Consider the following 7,925-nt stretch of genomic DNA (forward strand, 5'->3'; position numbering starts at 1 on the left):
AGATTGGTATAAAATCTCGTCAGAGGAACACACGGCGTGTCACATGGAATCGCACAATCGAGGCACACACTAACGCGCTGTTGCAACATTTTTTTTTAGTTTTCCAAATGCTATAGACTCAAGCCGCAAGGAATCGTATGCACCGTATGCTATCTGCGCTACTGGAAAGACTAGCCCGATCCGCTACCCTACTGGAAAGACGCACCGAGGCAGCTGTAGCAGGGGCGCGCCGAGCTAATCTGCTGTCCTGGAAACATTTGGCGGGATGGCTACGAAGACCCTATTTCAAGCCCTGTAACAAATGTGTGCAGGCGTTGGTGACGTGAGCGCGGCGTTGGTGACTGGACGTGCAGGACGTGTGCTCCACGCAGCTGCACGTGAAGCTTTGGAAGGCATGACTCACCGTTCCCGAGGACAGGAATGCGGTGAGCACATCACACATTTCAGCCTATGTGAGAATGTGAGTGTCAGCTAAATGGTTTGTAGCAGCAGCACGAGCACGGACAGCAGGGCAAGTAGCTGCACAACGATGGAAAGCGAAATTTTCTTGGATGCCTAGAGTATGTGCACTCCCCGTAATGGCACACTTGTGTTGTAGCCATGTTGCTCATGAACTCTCACAAGGCACCCATTTTTGGTTTATTAAAGGACCAGTCATGCTCGTCAGTCGGAGATCCGAATTGAATTCTGCATGATTGCTGAACTGTGTTTCACATCTTGCAGTCCCATGATGCTAGGAGATGTGAAAAAAAAACACTAAAACAGATGCCTAGCTTTTATTTCGAAGGTTACCATGTCTGAGCGATGAGCTTTCGATGACAGTATGATACTGGTAATTATAGGGCAAGAAAGGAACGCGGTTTCGCGTCGAGTACTCACGTGACGCGCAGTCTTCCCAATTGGCTTACGCGAGTATGGAGCGAAAGGCATTTCGAAACTGCTAGAAATATGGCAATCCAACGTGCTGGTGTACTTTCTCAAAGGATTTTTGCAACGCCTAGTTTGTAAAATGTAAAGCCCGGGGTTCGTCAGTTTAGCTGCTTTTTGCATCCTGTAGAATGAAAGCTGGTAGCAGGTTACACCCTGTCTTTTAGGTTCTTTTCCCTTGTACGGACTTGTTCGTGGACATTGACCGCCCCGTGGAAACGTTCTTCGCTGCAATCAGTCTCATATCCTTTCGTTCCCAGGTTCTTTCCGCGGAGAAAGAATTCCTTGTTGGTAGAGGCAAAACGTAATTCGGTTGGTAACGGCTTATGAAGTGTAGGAACATAACTATTCAGAAAAAGACATTCATTTAGGCAGCCTCAATCTGCCATTACGTTTGTGGCGCTCCCATTGGTATTTCCCCTTTCGGCGGTAGAACTTCTATGGAGGCGAAATTCCAGAGGCCCGTGTATAGTGCACTGTCAGTGCGCGTTAAAGAACGCCGGGTGGTCGAAATTTCCAGAGCCTTTCAGTACGGTGTCCCTCATAGCTTGTGTAACTTTCGGACGTCTAACCCCCCTAAATCAAAAGTTCTGCACTTTTCAAAAGTAGATTTTTTGACTTAGTTTTTCGACATAGGACTCTCATTGGTGTAGCGCATCAATATATAGCTCAGACGTGCTAACTAGTAGGCTGGTTAAATAATACTAACCAAATTCTAATTATTACTGCCAGTCTCTTCATTTATTGCGTGGAGTGTAGCCCCCCTGTAAGTATTATCCACATCTGTTTTCGGATTTTGAAATCCTAGTTACGCTGTAGCCCTCTCCTCTTCTCTGCTGTCTTCGTTGTTTAGCGCTATGATGTATTGCCCAACAAATTTTTGTGATTTAGAAGAGCTACCTGCCCTCTGTGGACTGCTTTCCTTGCAATACTCTCGAAAGCCCATGTATTTTGGCCGATGTAGACCAAATTCGTTCGGCCACAGCGACGAGTGTAATGGTATTTTCGAAAACTATGGATATTATTTACGGTTGGCTACACGCCTTTCAGTAAATAATGAGCCTAACAGTAATTGTTATAAAGGTGACTACTCAGTTATAGTTATCCAGCTTACTAGTTAGAACGTCTTAGGTGTACTGTGATGCACTAAACATATGTGAATACTGTGCGAAAAAAGTGCTGTTTTAATTTGGCAAGCTTATTTTTAAACATTATATGTCTGAGACAAAGCACCTGGTACTATATTCTTCTCGTTTCTATTTTCATCGTTCCGTGTTCATCGACCGCTATGCTCTTGTAGCTGCACACTTTGCTGGAACAAATGAATCGCTTTGGGGATGCGCACGAACTGAGAAAGCGAAGTAGTGGGTCACCATCGGGAGAAGAGCGAGTTTCCGTGGGCAAATTCAAAAACTTGGTGAGTGTGCACACGACTACAAGCTGTACTAGAGCAGGGCAGTATTGTAACCCAATGGCCGGCCGCATGCCAAAATAATGATCACATATTGCAAGCATCCCGTCAAGGATTCCTCCACGTCTCGGCAGTGCAGGTCGAAAACCAGAGATCAGCCAACGTAGTACCAGCACGATAGCAGCTCTCTGGGAAACCGCAGCAGGGCGGCCAGCGCCAGCCCTGTACGTGGGAAAAAAATACCAGGGCAATGGGAGGGCTCTGCTACCTGATAGGTGAGCTGGGCAGACCGGGTCTTCCACCTTTTACAGGGTCGCTGTAAGTCCGGCGAACGCGATCAATACTAACAAACTCCCAAATATACTCAACCAGAGCATGATTATGCTCTCAGAAAGGAGGGAGAAAAAAGCTTTACAGTATCGCTCTCCAGCAAAACTGGCGTACGTCGACGCTGTGGAATGAAGCAGTCGGGAAGCGTGTGCAATAGCAGTCGTGAACGGGAACGTGCAACCCTGCTCGAGACTCACCGTATACCGGGTCCCGCACCCAGTCGAGGCAGATTAGGTCATTGTCTTAACGATTGTGCAAACTAAAGCCGATTAGATCCGATCAGTTTCCAAATCATCCATACGCAGTTTAACAGCACGGCAGATTCGCGCACCTTCCCACCCTATTCTGCTAAGTGCCCCTCCCCCTCACCCGACAAATTACCCTCCTCTGGGTTGCTGCGCACTTCAACACCACCGCCCACTACTACACCCGCCGCCGCGGTGGCTATGGTGCTCGGCTGCTGACCCGAAAGACGCGGGTTCGATCCCGGCCGCGGCGGCTGGAATTTCTTTGGAGGAGAAATTCTAGAGGCCCGTGTACTGTGCGATGTCAGTGCACGTTAAAGAACCCCAGGTGGTCGAAATTTCCGGAGCCCTTCACTACGGCGTCTCTCATAGCCTGAGTCGCTTTGGGGCGTTAAACCCCATAAACCAAACCAAACTACTACACCCGAACACTTGACAACAAGGACGAGGGAGTCTACCCCCCCGCCTTCGCTCTCAACGCCAAAGAAACTATGTACGCCAATCGTGAAATCATTCTAACCGCCGTGACGCCTAGTCTACCCCGACACGGCCAAGGACTGCTGCGAAGAGCAACCAAAAGTAGAAAGCATCGCTGCAAGCTACACAGCACCCTCCGTTTTAGCTGTACTGCCTGAATCGGGACGTACAGGAAATAGAGTAGTTACAATTGAAGCATTACTGCTTCCGAAACCATGGGCAGCGGGAACTGCACCAGTAAATATACTAACCGAGAGAACGACAAAATGCAGCACATACTTCTGTTTATTTCTGTGCATGCCAGCAGGAAAACACTGTCACACGAATGCAGGCGCTGTTGCTTCTCCTCTTGCTTGGCTCATACGGTCTTGCAGCATCTACTCAAAGGCTTGAATCACGGGAGGAATGAAGTGTTAGAAAGCTTTGTTCAGAGAAACAAGATATAGGTAGTAAAAAGCCGTCATTTGGAAAACACATTGGTCCGTTCTTCCTTTCCCAAACCTAGTCCTGTCATCCTGTCATTAAAAGGAATGTGGAGATTAGAGCACGTTAAAGCATGTGATATTTATCGAATAAAAGAGAAGGAAAGCAGCTGAGAATATCACTGCAGTAGCTTTGTGCAGCGCGCTGGAAACTGCGGCCCCATGTCTCTTACACATCCTGCAGCAGCTAAATCAGTGCTTGTCTACAGTGCTTGTTCACCACTATGGGATGAAGTAGCGCGCACTCCTTTCTATCTGCTCATCCAAAACACACCGCTGATCCTCGCCCGCTTGCCCCCTTCTTGAGAACACGAAAGGCCCAGTATCAGGTTTGAGACTCTGTCGTTTCTATGATGTGCCGAAGGTTTGCAGCAGTGCGAGACCAGTCTTGTAGCCGCTGTCGACAATCGCTCTATGTGTCTATGTTGATCTTGATGGCTGCGCCGCACGGACCCATGCCTTCGGTGATTTGGTATCCTTTGAAAAGGCTACCACAACTCGTAAGAGGCACACACGGCATGTCACACGGAAGCACACGGTGCAGGTACACACTGAAGCACTATTGCAACTATTGAGCCAAGCAGTACCTCGGCGTCTTGCTTCAAAGGTCGGAATAACTACATACGACATATTCTAACGCTGCAGACTCTAGCCACGAGCGATCGTATACAGCAAGCGACGATGCTATCCGCGCTTCCACTACTGGATAGTTGCGCCGGCACAGCTGTACAGGAATATGCCGTAACTGGCACTGCGCTAACCGGGTGCTGTGGGAGCTTGGGATGTCACGACTGCCAAGAGGCTGCTTCTTCAAGCCCCTCTAACGAATTTGTGCAGGTCACGACTGTACGTGAGCACGGCATTGGGTGACTGGAGGTGCCGGACGTGTTCTCCACGCAGCTCCAAATGAAGCTTTGGACAACAGAGCTCACTGTCCCCTCGGACAGGCCCACGGTGAGCCTATCACTAATTTAAACCTACGCGAGAATGCCGCAGCCCGAGCGCGGACAGCTGGGCGAGTAGCAGCAGAATTGCGGAAAGTGAAATTTTCTTGGATGTCAGAAGTAGTGCGCTCACTATAGTTACAGTTGTAGCCTTAATATTTACGACCTATCACAAGCCAACCGTTTTCAGTATCACTCAAATCAAATCGTACCAATCAAATTCGTCCAATCAATTCGGACCAATCAAATTCGTCAGTGTGAGCTTCAAACTAAGTTCTCCATGTTTGCTGAACTGAGTTTTCGGTATAGGAGCATTCTGGAAACTCGCAGCGCAGCGATGCGAGGAAATGTGAAAAGAAACACTAAAACAGATGCCTCGCTTTTATATCGAGGGTTACCGTGCCTGAGCAATGACCGTTTGACGACAGAATGAACCTGATTATTATAGTGAGACAAGGGAACGCTGTTCCAATACGCAGAGGCTTCGCAATTGGCTCACGCCAGTATGGGGCGAAAGATATCTCCAAACTGCATGGAATATCACAGCATGCTACTGTACTTCCCCCAATGGTAGTTGAAATGCGTAGTTTTTCAGATGGTTCCTCAGTTCATCGGCTGGTTTTATGATTATGGTAGCTAATATGACAGCCGCACCTGAAAATTAAACAGACGTTCAAAGACGCTGTGTAAAGTTTTCGGTGTACAAATATTTTTTTTTATAGGATATACGGATACAAAAGTACTTTCTTAAAAAAGTTCCGGACTACCTGATGTCCATATAGCTGTGGACACCAGGCACCTTGGGAGAATTTTTTTTAAAGGAGGTACTTTTATATCCGTATGTCCCATAAAACAAAAACGTTTGTATCGAAAATATTACGCGGCGCATTTAGGACGTCTGGTTAATTTTCACTTCTTCAGATTATCAATTTCCACTCCATCATATAATGGGGATGAATGGTCAGTTCTCGTGCAGCAACAGCAACATAAGCAGAAATAAACATGGACACCAGGCAATCCAGAACTGTATTTTTTAAAGGAAGGTGTTTTATATCCGTATGTCCTATAAAGAAAAGTTTGTACCCTCATGTATGCAGTACCGTATATCAGGCGAAAATTAACCAGACATTCTATAGAAACTTTTTTATAGGACATGTGGATATAAAAGGTCCATCTTTAAAAAAAAAGTTCTGGTGTGCCTGGTGTTCATATTTGTGTCTGCTAATGTTGCTATGGAACCAGCACACACGCATTGACACCAGGCACTCCGGAATGTTTTTTTTTTCAAAGAATGTACTTTTGTAATCTTGTCCTATAAAAAAAAGGTCATAGAGAACCTTTACTTTACTTATAGGACATAAAATTATAAAAGTAGATTCTTTGAAAAAAAAAAAAACTGTTCCGATGCGTCTCGTGTCCATAATCGTGTGTTCTGGTGTTCCTATTGTTGCACGTGAACTGAATAATCCCCTTATAACACGCATCGATATTACGTAATAATAAAAAAGAACGCAGCCATGCCTCCCAGGGAACCATACCGGGGAGCAGCGTCGGGCATCCGCCCTTTGGATACCCGGGGGACAGCGAGGTGAGATAATGTGTCTTAAAAGACACACTACCTCGCCTTGTCCACCACACACGGCGGCCGAGCGTACAGCCGGGCACAAATAGCCCGGAACGACCCTGGAAGGAATACCAGTCCCCGCACCGCTGCGATCGCGGCATAAGCGCTGCAGGCGCTGGGATTCGATCCAGGGTCTTCGCGAGTGCGAGCCCCACACTTTACCCACTCGGCTACCGTGCGGCACAGGTTCTTCGGGCGGCAAGCAGATGCTAATACGTGAGGGGCGGAAACGGAGCATGCGCCGTGCCGCGCCGCGCCGACGTAATCGCGAGATATGAAGTTCGACGCTGATAACCGCGGACATGACGAGTGTTTAGCGGTATCGTGAGCGCCGGTGTAGCGTCGTTTTTTTTGGTGGTGTCGGACGCAAAAGCCAAATAATCGACAAATAATCTACCCACAGCTATATACACGTTTAACCTGAACGGAATTACTTGACTGTGAGACGAACTTTTTTCTCCCAAAACACGGGACCTCCACGGGCGTTGCGGGAGGATGTTGAATTGTTTGAAAGAAAACCCCTTGGGCCCGAACCTTTTAATTAGTACGTATTTAGTAGTGAATTAGCACTTTGTTTGAGGTGCTCGTTCCTTAAAATTATTGCACTCCGGGTGGCGCGAAAGTACCTAATCGCAGAGAAACCCGTCGAATTCTGCCAAGCCCCATGAAACGAAAACGTGGATGGCAATGTATCGTTCTACGAACGTTAACCCTGATGAGGTCGATTGGATGATTCGTGCAAACTCGGTGACCCGGTGTTGAACCGAGAGTTATTCCAGCAATTCGTCGACGCGAAACGAACTTATAGAAGTTTTTAAAAAAGAACACCAGTGTACTGCATTAACGCACCCGAACTGCTCAACTCGTCATTTATGTTCTCTGCATTCCCTTTCCCTCTCGCACAGGTATTCGAAAGGACAGGAAGTGGAGCGAGGTGCTAGAAGTCAAGCCGCGGAATCGAGTCCCGGTTCCTCCCGCAGAGTGTCCTCACTATGCTCCAAGAACTGATCACTGATCGATGCTGCTGCAATCAGGAATACCCAACTGTCATTAAAGACATCGTCCTTTTACCTCCGGTGATTCGCATTCCGGTACAGCAGGTGCCCTTTACACGAATTCATCGCGGACTACTGCACGGTGTTCAATCGCCGATCACAAGGAAATGTTCGCCGTTGTAGTGAATCAGATTCCGTGCGAATGTGATACCGTATGAATGTAGACTTCTGTTTTGCTTCGATCGTCCGCGTATATCAAGCAATGAAGCTGCCTTTGAGCACGGAATTGCAATCGTCTGCGCCATGTCCCATTTCGGGACACTACTGCCGCAGCACTGGCCGCATTGCGAAGAAGACGGTAAGCCCCAGTACGAGCGTAGGACCTCTTCTTGAACCAGAGGATGCAGTCCCACAGGATACGCGATATCGGCCGGTACTGAACTGTAAGTATAGAGGCGAATGTTGTAGAGGCTTCACTGCAGGTCGCCCG

General features: G+C 47.7%; 1 long non-coding RNA gene across 1 annotated transcript; it reads left to right on the forward strand.

Annotated features, from left to right (window-relative positions):
• The first annotated feature begins 264 nt into the window (after positions 1–264).
• On the forward strand, positions 265–7,510 carry LOC149365356 (uncharacterized). The gene is made up of 3 exons (XR_016290842.1): positions 265–425; positions 4,710–4,826; positions 7,346–7,510. It is a non-coding gene; the product is annotated as an uncharacterized LOC149365356 (long non-coding RNA).
• The last annotated feature ends 415 nt before the right edge of the window (positions 7,511–7,925 follow it).

Source organism: Amblyomma mixtum, chromosome 1 (assembly GCF_055824585.1).
Source record: "Amblyomma mixtum isolate Tamu chromosome 1, ASM5582458v1, whole genome shotgun sequence".
Classification (NCBI taxonomy): domain Eukaryota; kingdom Metazoa; phylum Arthropoda; class Arachnida; order Ixodida; family Ixodidae; genus Amblyomma; species Amblyomma mixtum.